This window comes from Panthera leo, chromosome B1 (genome assembly GCF_018350215.1).
Source record: "Panthera leo isolate Ple1 chromosome B1, P.leo_Ple1_pat1.1, whole genome shotgun sequence".
NCBI lineage: Eukaryota > Metazoa > Chordata > Mammalia > Carnivora > Felidae > Panthera > Panthera leo.
In genome coordinates, this window is record NC_056682.1 from 166,775,973 (window position 1) to 166,793,384 (window position 17,412).

Sequence of the window (17,412 nt, forward strand, 5' to 3'; positions counted from 1 at the left end):
AATTTAGCTTATGGGATTGGTACTAATGTTATTTTCATTCTATAAATGCAGAAACTGAAATTCAGGTAGGTTAAATCATTTACACCAGGCCATGTGTAGCTTACTAAGATGTAGAAACACAAAACCTCTCATTATCCCTTTGGTTTACTTTCCCACTCTAGAATGTTTACTGACTAAATATCTGTTGCTAGTAGCAACAACATGGCATACAAACTGCTTTCTCTAAACACATATTGTGTGGAAGAATAGAAAATTTTAAATAATTTAAATAATCTAATTTTGTCATATGAAGAACTCGTATAGAAAATCAAATTCTTTAACAAGCCGTTCCAACCAGCTGGCTCTTACTTCCAAGCCAGAGGGGAGAAGGTATAAACGAGGCATACATCACCCATCTTTGCCTGTCAAATCTGCAAATATTAAAACAAGATAAATTAAAAAGTAGAGATGGGTAAGTGAATCATATTTCTTTAATGTATGTCTTTAAAGAAGCCCTCTAGCTTTATCATCCAATTTGTCAATTACAGTGATTTCTAAGATATAACACTTTGTCTGTATAGCCACAGCTCTTCCATAGAAGTTTCTGTTAAATTAAAAAAAAAAAAAAAAAAAACATTTTGTTAGAATATCCAATAGAGGAAATGTTGCAAGTCATGGAGGGAACTCTTCAAATTTAGTGCATTTTAGCTTCAGGCTTGAGAAGCAATTTAGGTCTTCAGGGTTTATTTGCTGTAATAGGGCTGTTAAATGGAGACATACTAAGCTTTCACACAATCTTTGGAATTGCACCCACAGGACCACTTGGTGCTGTTATCAAAAATAATTGCAAATAGAAAACACATTTTAAAATCTATTGTTTTAAAAGCTGTAGCCATGGATTCTGTGAACATTATTGTTCTACTAATGTCCCTAGGTTGGAAGAGACTATGTCAATGGAGAGAATGGTCCTAGGTAATGGTGTGTAGTACAGTGAAATACAGGAGGTTCAGCTGCAAACTCTTCCTGACTCTCACACATATGTTTACTTATTTTGTACAACTGTCTCATTAAGGGCAGGACTTGCAGGTGGGATTGAAATTTTGCCCTGGGTTGAAAATATTTCTCCAAGGACTACTTTATATTAAATCTTTTAAGAGCTCCCTCAACTCTGAAATATCAGGGCTAGTACATCCACAGAAAAATATGGAATGTGATAAATATTGCTACATGGGCAGTCATATTACAATACATAAATGTAGCAAAGTAGCCCGCTGTATACCTTAAACTTATATGACGATAAATGTCAAATTTATTCAATTAAAAAAAGAAACGAAATAAAATAAGCAAACAGCAAAAGAGAGAAAGACGAAAATTGTAAATAGTGTAGTTTTTCTCTGTGATTTGGGGGGAGGCACAATTACTTTTCTCTATAGCACAAGAAAAGAAAAATTAGATTGGCAGGGCTTCTTACGTCTAGGGACAATGTGATATTTGTGGGGGTGCCTGGGTGGCTCAGTCGGTAAAGCGTCTGACCTCAGCTAAGGTCATGATCTCATGATTTGTGGGTTCGAGCCCCACATTGGGCTCTGTGCTGACAGCGCAGAGCCTGGAGCTTGGATTCTGTGTCCCCCTTTCTCTCTGCCCCTCCCCTGCTCACACTCTGTCTCTCAAAAATAAACATTAATACAAAAAAAATTTTTTAAACGTGTTGTTTGTAAAATTAAATCAGAAGTTGAAGAAGAAACTTAAATAACAGTGCTAAATAATTGCAAGTATCTATTGTAAGGTAGTATGAGAAGGTGTGGGAACTTGTCTATTATTTTGTATTCCAGTGAAATGAAAGTTTACATTATCTAACTCAGCAGTTGGCAATGATTAGCTCTACTTTAATATTTTCTTTTTAGGAAACATAAAAATCATGAAAGTAGTATTCACATGTATACCTGCTGTTACAATCTTAATAACAGAAAGTGACTCAAAGTTAACAAATAGAATAATGAATATAATATAAAAATGAATAATTCTATAGCTAAACTATTATTGAAATGTCTATATCTAAATAGTGAGCATCTGTTTTTCAAATAAAACTTTTTAAAGTTAACCTATATCATATAAACTCATTGAGACATGTACATAAATGTGATAATAATAATAACACAGTCTCTAAATATACACATGTACCCAAGTGAGTATCACTCTGATTTGTGTCAAATGATTTACTATGCATCCAGAAGTTGTACACCGAATAAGCAGAACTCATGGAATCAGATAATCATGAAATGTCATCTCTTACTCTCCAATTAAACGCATTTCAGTGATGCTGGGTTTTCTACTGATTGGAAAGGAAACTCTGGCAGAATCAATGTGTTTATATTTAAAACAATAATCAAATTAGACATTAAGTCTCAAATCACAGTTTATTTTCAGAAATAAAACTGTTCAGTTCAATTTTATTTCTATAGAATAGCAACAAAAATTGGAAAACTCAATTTAATGTATCACTTATAACAGGATCAATAAGCAACAAATAACTACAAAATTTATCAAATATTGTGAATGACATATATCCTAAATTATTTAACATTACACAGAGAAATGTATGCAGTCTAAATCAGACATATACCACACACAGATGAACTCAAGGTTAAACTGTTAATTCTCTATAACTTGTTAGATTCAATGAAAATTAATATTCCTGTAAGTTTCATTATTAGAACTGAGTGTAGGGGCACCTGGGTGCCTCAGTCAGTTAAGTGTCCGACTTTGGCTCAGGTCACGATCTCAGGGCTCGTGGGTCAGAGCCCCACATAGACTCTATGCTGACAGTGCGGAGCCTGGACCATGCTTCAGATTCTGTCTCTCTCCCTCTCTCTCCCTCTCTCTCTCTCTCTCTGCCCCTCCCTTGCTCACACTCTGTCTCTCTTTCTCTGTCTCTCTCAAAAAATAAATAAATAGTAAAAAAATTGAGTATAAATTCCGTAGAGAAATTTATCATAAAGTTCATATGGAAATGCAAAAGGCCAAAAAATTAGATAAGCTTGATGAGGAAAGTTGGAGAATTTTTATTACAAAATATCAATAATTAAGGCAAGGGGAACAAATAATTTGGGGACAGATAGAGTACAGAGCAACAAACAGACAATTGGAACAGACTGTAGAGTCCAGAAAGAGATCTATACATATGCAATAGATTTATAATAAAAGGACCACTCAAATCCAACAAAGCAACAATGTTCTTTTCAGCAAAATGTTCTGGATCTAGTGGAGTGTCAAATTGGCAAAAAGGTAAACCTTGACTCCTACTCTCACATCATATGCAAATATGAAAACCCCAGCTCTATTATAGACAATAATAAAATAAAATAATTAAACTCCTAAAGATAATAAGAGGAAAATGTCTTCATGAACTTGGGAGTAGGCAAAGATTTCCTAACCCATACATAAAAAACAAACAAACAAAAAAAAACAGATTAATATGAAAACTGATAAATTGAACACTGTTAAAGCTTAAAGACTTTGTGCATTGAAAGATTCCTTTAATTAGTGAAAACATTCACAGACTGTGAGAAGATATTGCTAATACATGTATCAAAAAGAACTCATATCTAGAATACATAGAGTTTCTCTATAAATTAGAAAAGAAAGGATAAACTCTCCCATCTTTCCAAGAGAAAATGAGCAAAATATTGGAACAGGCACTTTATACTTTTAAATTTTTTTTAATGTTTATTTTTGAGACAGAGAGAGACCGAGCATGAGCGGGGGAGGGGCAGAGAGAGAGGGAGACACAGAATCTGAAACAGGCTCCAGGCTCCGAGCTGTCAGCACAGAGCCCAACGCGGGATTCAAACTCACAGACTGCGAGATCATGATCTGTGGAACAGGCACTTTATAAAAGAGGACATTCAAATGTCCTATAAGCATATCTAAAGATGCTTAATCTCTTTAATCAAAAGGGAACTCTACTTTTTTTTTTATTTTAAAAATTTCTTCTTTTTTTTTTATTTTTTTCAATATATGAAGTTTATTGTCAAATTGGTTTCCATACAACACCCAGTGCTCATCCCAAAAGGTGCCCTCCTCAATACCCATCACCCACCCTCCCCTCCCTCCCACCCCCCATCAACCCTCAGTTTGTTCTCAGTTTTTAAGAGTCTCTTATGCTTTGGCTCTCTCCCACTCTAACCTCTTTTTTTTTTTTCCTTCCCCTCCCCCATGGGTTTCTGTTAAGTTTCTCAGGATCCACATAAGAGTGAAAACATATGGTATCTGTCTTTCTCTGTATGGCTTATTTCACTTAGCATCACACTCTCCAGTTCCATCCACGTTGCTACAAAGGGCCATATTTCGTTCTTTCTCATCGCCATGTAGTACTCCATTGTGTATATAAACCACAATTTCTTTATCCATTCATCAGTTGATGGACATTTAGGCTCTTTCCATAATTTGGCTATTGTTGAGAGTGCTGCTATAAACATTGGGGTACAAGTGCCCCTACGCATCAGTACTCCTGTATCCCTTGGGTAAATTCCTAGCAGTGCTATTGCTGGGTCATAGGGTAGGTCTATTTTTAATTTTCTGAGGAACCTCCACACTGTTTTCCAGAGTGGCTGTACCAGTTTGCATAAAAGGGAACTATAATTTAAAAGGACAATGGAATAATCCTACAACCACAAGAATAAGATAATCTTCATGAGGACAAAGATAATTCTAAAACAAGAATTCTATCCATTTTGAATGGCTACAAAAGGAAAAAAAAAATAGTGGCAAAACCAAGTGATGGTGGGATGTGTGTACAACTGCAATTCCCAAGAACTGCAGTTGCATTTTCAAAGAAAAAAAATAATGTTTATTTATATTTGAGAGGGACAGACATAGTGTGAGAGGTCGGGGTGGGGGGGAGTGGCAAAGAGATGGAGACAGAATCCCAAGCAGGCTCCAGGCTCTGAGCTGTCAGCACAGACCACAACGCGGGCTCTGCCTCGAACTCAGGAGCCTTGAGATCATGACCTGAACTGAAGTCCGATGCTTAGCCCCCTGAGGCACCCAGGTGCCCCTGCAGTTGAAAATTTTAATTGTTAAATCTTTTTGAAAAAACTATGTGTCGGTGTCCGCCAAATGTAAATATATGCATATCCGATATTCCAGCCATTACCACCTCTACCCATCCTACTACTGCCCAAAAGTAACATGAAAATTTTGTATCAAAAGACATGCACAAGAATTTTCCTACCATTGTTATTTACAGTTGTCAGAACTGAAAATATTTCACTTGGACATTAGCAACAGAGTAATAAATATATTGTGGGCTAGCATATAATATAATGCTTCAATAGAGGAGAGACAACATGCAATGGAAATGAATTGTTTTGACGTAGCATTAGGTAAAATGATCAAGAAAGTACACACAATTTTATTGCCTTTACATAATAAAATTTGGCTTAAGTACATTAATGTGGAAGAAGTCAGAAAGATAGTTTCTCTGAGGAGGAAGCATGGTGAAGAAGTCTAGAATTCCTTAAACACTGGTGCATAGTCGTAAGTTTGGTTTTTTAATCATCTTTTTCTGCTAGTTCTACTATCTCTGTCATTTACAGATTTATTTCCCTACTGATTTTTTTCCTGGTGTTGAGTCACATTTTCTTGTTCTTGGCCTGCATGAGAATTTTTGATTGGATGTTAACATTGCAAATGTGGTATTTTGAGTATCTGGATTTATGTATTCTGGGAAAGAATGCAATGCTTTGTTTTGCCACAGAATTGAGTTACATGCTGAGTACTTTGATTATTTTGAAATTTGTTTTTATAATTTGCCCAGGTGGCTCTAAAAGAGCCTGCACTTCAGAGAGTTCAGTGTCACTACAAAGTCACGACTCATCTGGGCTCTCTAGGATCACTCCGAGTGATCTCTGAGGGTGCTCCATTCTGGCTAGGGATAGTACATCTCATTGTGTACTGAGCTCTGGAAATTTTCAGTTTATAACTCTGGTTGTTGTTTGCCTGGTCCTTGGGAGTTTCACATTTCTCATGGCCGTCTAGTAGTCAGCAAACACTCTAGAGGCCACCACTGCAAATCTCCGGAGGTCTTTTTCTACACAGATCCCTCATGCCCAGAAAACTATGCTGAAATTTCCAAGCACCTCAGCAACCCTAACTGTTATTACTAATTCCTTAACTCAGGGAGGCTCCCTTGTTCAGTTTGGGATTCCCTTCTTTGGACTGTGTACTGGAAAATGTCTTAAACAGGAAAGCCAGGATGATTTTAAGTCTTAGTCCATGTGTCTCCCTTTTCTCAGGGATCACAGTCATTTGTTGCCTATTGTCTGATGTCTGAAAAGAGTAATCCCATACATTTCGTTTTCTATGCTAGTTTTATCGCAGGAGGTTAAATCTGGTCCTTGTTAGACCATTAGGGCCGTTAGCCAAAGTCTTCATCTTTAATAATAGATTTTTTTAATGTTTAAAAAAGTTTTTATAATTGATTTTGCTTATTTTTGATATGTTTGATTTCTGAAAATCAGAAATCTATTTTATGTAATTCCTATTTTATATAATTCAATTAGTTGCTTTCGAAGTATAGTAAAATTTCAGAATGCAAGTAAATTGTTTGGTAAGTATTCCTCAAGGTGAGCAAACATTTCCAATAAATTTTAACCTGATAAACAAGTGATGTCTCGCAATACAAGTAGGACGTGACACTGAACGTCACATGATCACAACTGAGACAATGGTTCTTCTCTCTCTGTCTCTGTCTCTCTCTCTGTCTTGCTGTGAGATGGTGGGTGATCGTCTCCCATGCTTAGATGCTTGGTCTCAGGCTGTGGGGTTTGGCAACAATCAGTGATTTTTCAGAACATTGGAAGGTGCCCACACTGGCACTAGTGTATTTTTTGTCACTTCAAAGCACCTGTGGACAGTCCTTTGCTTTTCCATACAAGAGGAAGCCTAGGAATGCTTTGCTTCATTCTAGGTCAGGCTGCCTGCAGATATAGACCCTTTCCTCTGCTACCTTATTGCCAGTTCCACTAAGTACAGTATATGACAAGAGTTTCTTAATACTGTTCTGTAGTCAACATCCGTGCGAGTGTATACAATGGCCCCCATGCAGAAAAAGATTCCTTTGAACCAGTAGATAGCAGTGATCCCATTAGTGATAGTGAAAGTTGTCCTACATAATAACCCTCCTCTCTCCTGTCTCCCTCACATCAGCCACAAAGGTTTTCAAAGATAAGTGCAGGTTAATTTATTACTTTTAAGATTTTGTATTTTCTTTATTATTTTGTATTATATTACAGTTTTGTAATCATTTTTATATGAATATTTTTGGGTTGTGGAAAGAATTATCCGAGTTTCCATGATTTCTTATGGGACAATTCACTTTGATATATAAGTGCTTTGTATTACAAGCATGTTTCCAGAATGAATTAGGCTCGCAAAGCAATGCTGTACTGTACTTATAAGGTACTCAAACTGTGACCATCTGTCTTTTGTCACCTATCTATCATTTTTTACCAGCTACTAAGTTCTTCATTGATTAATCCTCTTATATGTATATTTCTCACAGAGCAATGAGGGAATCTAAACTCTATTTGTCAAAGGTTAAAACTGTGCTAAGTATTAAATGGATAAATAGAATAATATTTTTAACATTCATTTGTATTTGAGAGACTGAGAGAGAAAGAGCACAAGCGGGGGAGGGCCAGAGACACAAATCTGAAGCAGGCTCCAGGCTCTGAGCTGTCAGCACAGAGCCTGGTGCAAGGCTGGAGCCCAGGACTGTGAGATCCTGACCTGAGCTGAAATCAGGCGCCCAATGCACAGAGACACCCAGGCTCCCCAATAACATATCAATTTAATTTATAGGCAAGGTAATATTCTCAAAGTGGCATAGCATAATTTAATGCACCCAAACAAGGGTTGAACCCCAGGTCTGTTTTTATTAGCGCTGTATCCATTAGCAAGTTTTAATTCCTTATGAACCCCAATGTTCTTATCCCTAAAATGGAAATAATAATTTGTCACTTGATGTGATTAAAAGAGATAAAGCATGCATTTAGTGAACAGTCAATATTATGATAACACCTTCATTATTTTCTACTATTTCTATTTTTATTGCAAGTTTCCTAAAAGCTAAGTTATCTGACTTTTAAGCACAGAAAAAATAAACAAAGCCTCTAATTGTCCTTACAAAATGAAGAAATTTTAAATTGAATTTTTGGTATTAATAAGGAACTCTGATTTATTATATTTAATAATATAATAAATATTATAATATATATATTTATAATATAATAAATCTTGTTTATTAATATATTATCATATTCTTTGTTATTAATACATCTGTAGACAAATTTAATTCATAGACAGTTACTTGTAACCATGTTTCTGAGCTATTTCATGTCTTGTGTCTCTGCTTCAACCACCAATATGTGTCTTGAGCATAACAAACAAACCACTGGTAATTCAATACCATATGCTAAGAAATCAAATTCATTGGTAATGCATATGCTGTTGAAAAGATGAACAAGATGAATTATACCATGAGATAAGGAGCCTTGTCTTCAAGGTTTCTACAAAATTCTGGAATCAGCTGCTTTATTATCCTGACACTTTCTATTAATGATAACCCGGTTCAATACATTAAAACACTTTCTAGGGGACTACACATTCATTATGGTAATGCAGTTATAGAAGCATAATCACAAAAGACATAAACTGTGGCAAACTTGCCTGATGTGTGCAAGGATGACGTTACATACTATTTAATTCTAACTGCCGTTGCTGATGTCAATTGCAGGATTCATTTTAATACAGGAAGAAATTAGTGAAATTAGACATCATTAAATAAAAAAGATCTCAACATAAACTTTCTCAGTGTTCTGCTGAAATAAAATAAAGGAAAAGTTTCAAAATATTCAGTAATCATGGAGGGTGATTTGATGTTGAATATTCATTGTGATTTCTTCATTGACTCATGTTATATAGAAGGGCATTTCTTAATTTACAATGTAAAAGGAATTTGAATAATCTTTTAATTATTGGCTTCCAATATGATTACAATGTAGTGAGATAATATTCTCCTTATGAATTGAAAGCTGAAATTTGTTGAGGCTTGGTATAGTTAGTTTTACCATTCTCTGTATTCAATTATGCTTATTCCTCTGGATCTTTAAGTACTCATTTGTGCTTTATCTTTGATTTTCAGGAATTCAATTATGTTATAAGTGTGATTTTATTTGTATTTATCTTTCTTGGGGTTCATTGAACTTGAAACTGTGAAATTATGTTTTCCACCAATTTTGAGAAAATGTCAGCCATTATTTCTTCCCATTTGTTTTCAATATTTTCTCTCTCCTCTAGCCCGGAGTCTGTCATTATTGATTTGCTAGACCACTTTATATTGTTCCACAGTGCACTGATACAGTGTTCACTTTTATTCAATTTTTTTAATCTCTGTTCTGAAAATTGGATAATTTCTATTAATTTAGCTCATTCAGTACTTTTTACATGGGCTTTATTTTTAGAGCAGTTTTAGGTTTGTAGAAAATCAAGCAGGAAAGAGATTTCCCATATAACTCCTATCCCCACAAGTGCATAGTCACACTCTTTTCAACATCTCCCACCACAGTGGTACCTTTATTACAACTGATTAAACCTACATTGACACATCATTATCACTCAAATTCATAGTTTACTTTAGGGTTCACCCTTGATATTGTACATTCAATAGGTTTTGACAAATGTTTAATTGTCATTATACTCACCATTCATCCCTCCCTACTTCCAAACCTTTAGAAACAACTTTTTACCATCTCCATAGTTATTCCTTTTCCATAATGGCAAAGGTTTAGAATCAACCAGAATGCAACCTTCTTGGTGTCATTCACTTGGTGATATGCATTTACGTTCCTCCATGTCTTTCCATGATGTAATAGCTCATTTCTTTTTAGTGCTAAACAATATTCCATTGTCTGGATGTACCACAGTTTATTTAGTCATTCACCCACTGAAGGATATTTTGAATGCTTTCAGTTTGGGCAATTATGAATACTACTGTCATCATCCACTTACAGGTTTATGTTTGGACATAAGTTTTCAATTCCTCTGAGTAGATACAAAAGAGCACAATTGCTGGGTTTCATGGTAAGAGTATGTTTAATTTTGTAACAAACCACCAAACTGTCTTCTAAAATGGCTATGTTGTGTATTACCACCAGCAATGATTGAGAGTTCCTATGGCTCCACAATCTTGCTTGTATTTGGTGTTGTCAGAGGTCCAGATTTAGGCCATTTCTCAAAGTGAAGTGTAGTGGCATGTAATTGTTTTAATTTGCGTCTCTCTGATGAAACATGATGTGGAACATCTTTCCATATGCTTTTTTTGCCATCTGCATACAGTCTTTGCTGAAGTGTTTAAGGTCTTAGCCTATTTTTTAAATCGGGTTGTATATTCTCTTATTATAGAGAATCTTTGTATATTGTGGTAACAGTCTTTTGTCAGATATGTCTTTTGTAAATGTTTTCTCCTAATCTGTGGCTTGTGTTTTCATTCTCTTGACAGTGTCTTTTGCAGAACAGACATTTTTAACTTTTAATAAAATCCAGTTTATCAATTATTCCTTTCATGGAGCATACCTTTGGTGTTTCACCTAAAAATTCATCACCATTCCCATACCTAGAACAAATAATCCTAAGTGTTTCATAGAGCCACAAAAGACCCAGAATAGCCAAAATAATCGTGAAAAAGAATAATAAAGCTGTAGTTATCACAATTCCAGATTTCAAGATATAGTACAAAGCCATACTAATCAAAACAGGAAGGTACTGGCAAAACGAAACAAAACAAAACAAAAAAAGCAAGCACATAGATCAATGAAACAGAATAGAGAGCCCAGAAATAGACCTGCACTTATATGGCCAATTATTCTATGAAAAAGAAGGAAAAAATATGCAGTAGGAAAAAGGCAGTCTCTTCAATAAATGGTGCCAGAAAAATTGGATACCCAAATACAAAAAAAAAAAAAAAAAAAGAAAGAAAGAAAGAAAAGAAAAGAAAAGAAAAGAAAAAAAGAACCTAGACCACTCTCTAACACCATTACACAAAAATAAACTCAAAATGGACTGAAGACTTAAATGTGATGCCTGAAACTATAAAAATCCTAAATGAAATCACAGGGATGAAACTCTGATATTGGTTATGACAACATTTTTCTATGTATATCTCCTAAGGCAAGGGAAACAAAAGTGAAAATAAACTATCGGGACTACACCAAAATAAAAAGCATTTGTACAGCAAAGGAAACAATCAACAACAGAAAAAGTCAACCTAATGAGTGGGAGAAGAAGTTTGCAAATGATATATCCAATAATTGGTTAATATTCAAAATATAAAAATAACTTTATACAATTCAACACCAAATAACCCACAACTAACCTGATTAAAATATGGGCAGAGGACCTGAAAAGAAATTTTTCCAAAGAAGACATATGGGTGGCCAACAGACACATGAAAAGATACTCAACACCACTAGTAATCAGGGAAATGCACATTAAAACCATAAACCATGAGCTATCACCTCATGCCTGTTAGAATGGCTAAAATCAAGAAGACAGAAACACCATATGTTGGTGAGGGTGTGAAAAAAAAAGAACCTTCATGAACTGTTGGTGGGAATGAAAATTGGTGAAGCCATTGTGGAAGACAGTATGGAGTTTCCTCAAAAAATTAAAAATAAAGGTACTATATGATCCAGTAATTCAACTATTGGGTGTTTACTCAAAAAAATGAAAATACTAATTCAAAAATCTATATACACCCCTATGTTTATTGCAGCCTTATTTACAATAGCTAAGATATGAAAACAACCTAAATGTGCATCGATAGATGAATAGATAAGATGTGGTTCATATATACAATGGAATATATACAGCCTTTTTAAAGGCTGCCATGTCATTGTGACAACATGAATAAACCCAGAAGGTATTATGCTAGTTGAAATAAGTCAGACCGAGAAAGAAAAATACCATATGATTTCACTCATATGTGGAATCTAAAAAAAAAAAAAAAGAAAAAAGAAAAAACAAGCAAACAAAAAGTGGAATCAGAGAACTGATGGCTGCCAAAGGGGAGGTGGATTGGGGATAGGAAAAACAGGTGAAGGGGAGTGGGAGATTCACGTTTCCAGTTGTGGAATGAATATGTCATGCGAATAAAAGGCACAGCATTGGGAATATAGTTAATGATATCATAGTAGCGTTATATGATGACAAGGCAGCTACACCTGTGGTGAGCAGAGCTTCACACACAGAGAAGTTGAATCACTAATGTCATACTGTTTGTCAACTATACTCAAATATTTGAAAAATTATTTCAAAAATAAATAAAAAGTCATTTCCAAACCCAAAGTCATCTAGATTTTTCCTGTTGTCTTCTATAAGTCTTATAGCTCTGTATCATTTTTAGGTCTATGATTCATTGAGTTAATTTTTGTGAAGGGTGTAAGGTTTGTGTTCAGATTCATTCTTTTGTATGTAGATGTCTTATTTTTTTCTTTTTTTTAAGTTTATTTATTTTGATAGAGAGAGAGAATGAGAGCAGGGGCAGAGGCAGAGAGAGAGGGAGTGAAAGATAATCCCAGGCAGACTTTAAACTGTCAGCAAAGAACCTGACAAGGGGCTCAAACTCACAAACCATGAGATCATGATTTGCACTGAAATCAAGACTCAGTCACTTATGGGGTACATTGGTGGCTCAGTTGGTTAAGCAACTGACTTCAGCACAGGTCATAATCTTGCAGTTCCTGAGTTCAAGCCCGTGTCAGGCTCTGTGCTGACAAGTCCAGAGACTGGAGCCTGTTTCAGATTTTGTGTCTCCCTCTCTCTCTGCTCCTCCCCCGCTCACCCTCTGTGCTTTCTCTATCAAAAATAAATAATCATTAAAAAAGAAAAAAGACTTGGAGGCTTAACCGATTGAGCCACCCCAGCACCCTTAGATGTCCTATTTTCCCAGCACTACTTGTTGCAGAGACAATCTTTCCTCCATTGTGTGCCTCTGCTCCTTTGTCACATATCAGTTGACTATATTTGTGTGGACCTATTTTGGAGCTCTCTGTTCTATTCCAGTGATCTGTCTAGTCTTTTACCAATACCATGCTGTCTTGATTACTGTAGCTTCATAAAAAATGTTGAGTTCAGATAATGTCAGTCCTCCAACATTGTTCTTCTCAGACACAAAGAGGAATGAAGGAAGTATTCTAAGGTGGATCCAACCTATTGCAAACATGTACATATGGACTCTGTAATTAATCATTAGAAAGCAACTCATGGGATAAATTCATGCTTAAAAGGAAAATGGCATTTTTTAAAAAATGTGCTACTAGCATGATTAGGCTGAAATGTGAACTGAAGCAATGATTTTAACCTTATATAGAGGCAATATAAACATGCATTTTACATATTTTAATAGTGATGAAATACAAACATATCTTACATTTGGTACCAAAAGAAATGTTCCAGGCAGACGTGTTAGATGGGAATTTTCTGTGATTGCTAATTTATTAATTCATAGAATTTATATACTAATCTATCTGTCTATCTGATTTCTTTGTTTTGATGTTATCACATATTTGCTTTTTAATTAAATATGAAAGTTTAATGAGGCCTAACATGTCTTCTAAAGTTTTAAACTCTGAAGCACAATTGAAATAAAATTGCCAAGCATTTAAGATATTAACATTTTGACACATGGTAATGCAATTAAAAAAAAAAAACAGTAAAAATCGCCAAGCATCTTATAATTAGAGCTTTACAAATGTAGACGTTTGGAAAAATTCAGTTTAATTGAAGAGATCTACAGATAATAGCTAAACAAGAAATACAGCACATCTGTGTTCTTCATCATACATCAAATTTAACCATTGGGTTTAAAAAGTTCTGCACCTTTATAACGTCATTCAAAAACAAAAGTGATTTTGAGACTCTTTAATATGTGAATATATGGAAAGTTTAGACTCATACGGGATTACTGAATCTGTGTACTGCTGCCTAGACTATCATTCCCTTCCCCCTTACAAGACCAGCAGCACTATGGCCACTATTTTATTTGTGATCATCATCGCTAATCTCATTATGGCTTTTATCTTTGCATCAATTCTAAAACATAAACGCACAACCCTCAAGTTATCCCTCAGCTTCGGAATTCACTTTCTATTACTTTATGGAGAATAAGAAAACACTCTGGACCCACTCAAATCTCCATCTTTATTTTTCTCCATATTACTTAAAATATCTAAATAGAATGTATTTTATTTATTTTTAAATTTATCTACTGTTTCCACTCAGTAGAATATAATAAAATCAATAAAAGCAAAGCCTGTATTGCCCATTGCTATATCCCAGCACCTAGAACAGGATATAACCTATAATAGGCTTTCAGTAAACATGGGTTAAGTGAATATATACCTCCCGAAGAAATAAATATATTTACAAATTAATGCTGATTGTTACATGCGTATTTTTAATTTATTCCTCCCCCCCACCCAAATAAATCCCGAAATATGCCTCTTAGTTCAGGCTGGTACAGCAAAATACCATACACTGGGTGGCTTACATACAACAGATTCGGAGGCTGGGAAGTACAAGATAAAAACTAGCACAATCTGTTTCTGGTGACAGCTCACTTTCTGTTTCACAGTGTCTTCTACTTGTGTTGTCATATGGTAATAAGGGATACGGGAGACTTCTGGGCCTTTTATTTTTTTAAGTTTATTTACTTACTTAGAGAGCACATGGGAGGGGCAGAGAGAGAGGAAGACAGGGAGAATCCCAAGCAGGCTCTGCACTGTCAGCACAGAGCTGATTCGGGCTTGATCTTACAAACCGTGAGATCACGACCTGAGCCGAAATCAAGAGTGGGACGCGCTTAACCAACTGAGCCACCCAGGCACCCCTGGGCCTTTTTAATAAGAGCACTAATCATCTTCTACCTCCTAATACCATCAATTTGGGGTTTAGATTTTAGTAAATAAATTCTGGGGATGACACAAATAGACCATAGCAGTGTGTTACAAATGATCAGATTAAGCCACATAAACAAGAGAAAAAATTAGTTCAAGAAAAGCACATACCTTCAAGGTCACAGAAAACCACCCGGGGGGGGGGGGGGGAATGTTTTTATGAAAATTAATAAAATAATCCTGTGTTAGATATATTTCCAAGGCAGCTGATATTTAAGGTAGAATTAGAAATACAGGTTATTGGGGTGCCTGCGTGACTCAATCAGTTAAGTGTCCAGCCCTTGATTTCAGATAAGGTCATTATCTCCTGGTTTCCTGGGTTTAAACCCTGCATTGGAGATTCTCTGTCTCCCTCTCTCTCTGACCCTCCCCCACTGTGCTGCTTCTGTCTCTCTCAAAATAAATAAATAAATAAATAAATAAATAAACAAACTTAAAAAAAAAAGGAACACAAGTTTATTGAGGGATAATACCTATGAAAGTTAAAAGGGAGAGGGAGACAAAATAGGCAGGAAAACCCTTCAGACTATAATGCAAGTCCAACATCTCTGAAAGAAGAGGGGTCGGGAAAGGGATAGTGGGTAGAAAGAGCTTCAAAGTATAGTACAATTCCATAATGGAGTCCTGAACTGACCACAACAGTAAGTTCTTGTACCTCCGTGGTGCTTAGTCATTGATGACGACTTTCTAGAACGCACAAGGCCAAGGCTGGCAAGCTGAGGTACAGCCTAAAGGCAACCACAGTGGAGACTGTGAGCCAGTTTCACAACCCACAGCTGGTTCTCTTTTTACCAGTTACCTGAAAGGCCTACTTCTAAGGCTGCCACAAAATATGAACTTTAGTTGAGGGGCTACATCTTTCGATTGAAGATGAGCAATAATTTTCTTCTTCTAGGGTGAGGTAACATAATAATTCTGGCATGGTCACACTACTATCCTAACAGATGTATATCAAATGACTGTATCTGAAGAAAGAAATGAGAAACAAATTCTGAGACCTAGAAATCCTGTCGTATGTGTAACTCATATGTACCAAATCAAAGTTGGGCTTTGCCCAATACACACATTCTCAAAGTTTAAAATATTAAAATACTGAGCCTGGAAGCTCTATTAATAGAATCATTCAGTTCTGTAATTGAACCATTACTGAGGCAATATTTAAAATGAATTTTTTCCCTAAGAATGCATGTATTTATTTTTGTTTATGTTTATTTCTGTTTTGTTGTTATTGTTGGGGAGGGGAGAGAACAGTAGGGTTAGTTTTCAACTCATTCTCAATCTATATCTATATCTATATCTATACATCTATATATGTCTATATATGTATATATAAATATATGGGTGTATATATATACATATATAGATGTATATATAGATGTATAGATATATTGATTCTAGAAAATCTATCTATACATCTATATCTATCTATATATGTATATATAAATATATGTATGTATATAGATAGATAGATAGATATGGATGTATAGATAGATTTTCTAGAATGTGATCAAGAATGTTAGTCTAGGGGGCATAGATGCTGCCATCTGTAATGGTCCAGTACAGGAGCTACCATGGGGGAATGAACAAAAGGAGAAACAGTAGTGACTATGTAGGTTTTCCATTTGGGCCATATTCTTACTGTCAAGTAATATCACATGAAATATACTACCGTAGTGATGAGTAACTCAAGTAAAACTTACCTAAATAAAATAGTTAAATTATAGTTCTGTCCAACTGTCAGGTTAAAATATAATGTATTAGATCTCTATTGGTGCAGTACACATTATCACAAACTTAGTGTCATGAAACAACACAATTTATTATCTTACATATTATCTAGGTCAGAAGTTAGGATCAGCCAGGATTTCATAGAGTTGAAATCACAGTGTTGACAGGGTTGCCTGCCTTATAGAGGCTCTGGAAAATATCTGCTTCCAAAGTCTTTCAAGTTGTTGGCTGACTCCATTTCCTTGGAATTTTAGAACTGAGGCCCCTATTTTCTCACTGGCTGTCAGTCTCACTGCCTTTGCTCCTAGATGCACTTTTTGTCATGCTTTCTATGTTGCCCCTCCAACAATGGCACAGTAGCCCCTCCTGTGGCTTTAAATGTCTGACTTCTGCTATCTCATCTCTCTGACTTTACTTTAGAAAGTTCTCTGCCCTTAGGGAGTGTGTGATTAGATTGGACCCAGTGAGATAATCTGAAATAATCTCTCTGTTTTAAGGTCCATAGTCTTAATGACAACTGTAAAATCCTTTGCCATAAAAAAAATTTATCAATTCTAGGGATTTTGGTCTGGATGTCTTTGTGGGTCCATTCTGATGACATACAGTGAAGGTCCTATATATACTTTTAACAATACATTGTACTTTTAAAAATAAAATAAAATTACAAATTACTCAAGTCAAGGGGTGTCTG

The 17,412-nt window shown here is 35.3% G+C and overlaps 1 long non-coding RNA gene across 1 annotated transcript in view; it reads left to right on the forward strand.

Annotated features, from left to right (window-relative positions):
- Positions 1–212: 212 nt before the first annotated feature.
- The window catches only part of LOC122217171, a 61,959-nt gene continuing 44,759 nt past the window's right edge, over positions 213–17,412 (forward strand). Inside the window, exon 1 of the long non-coding RNA XR_006201331.1 lies at positions 213–451. This is a non-coding gene — a long non-coding RNA (uncharacterized LOC122217171). The remainder of the gene's footprint in view (positions 452–17,412) is intronic.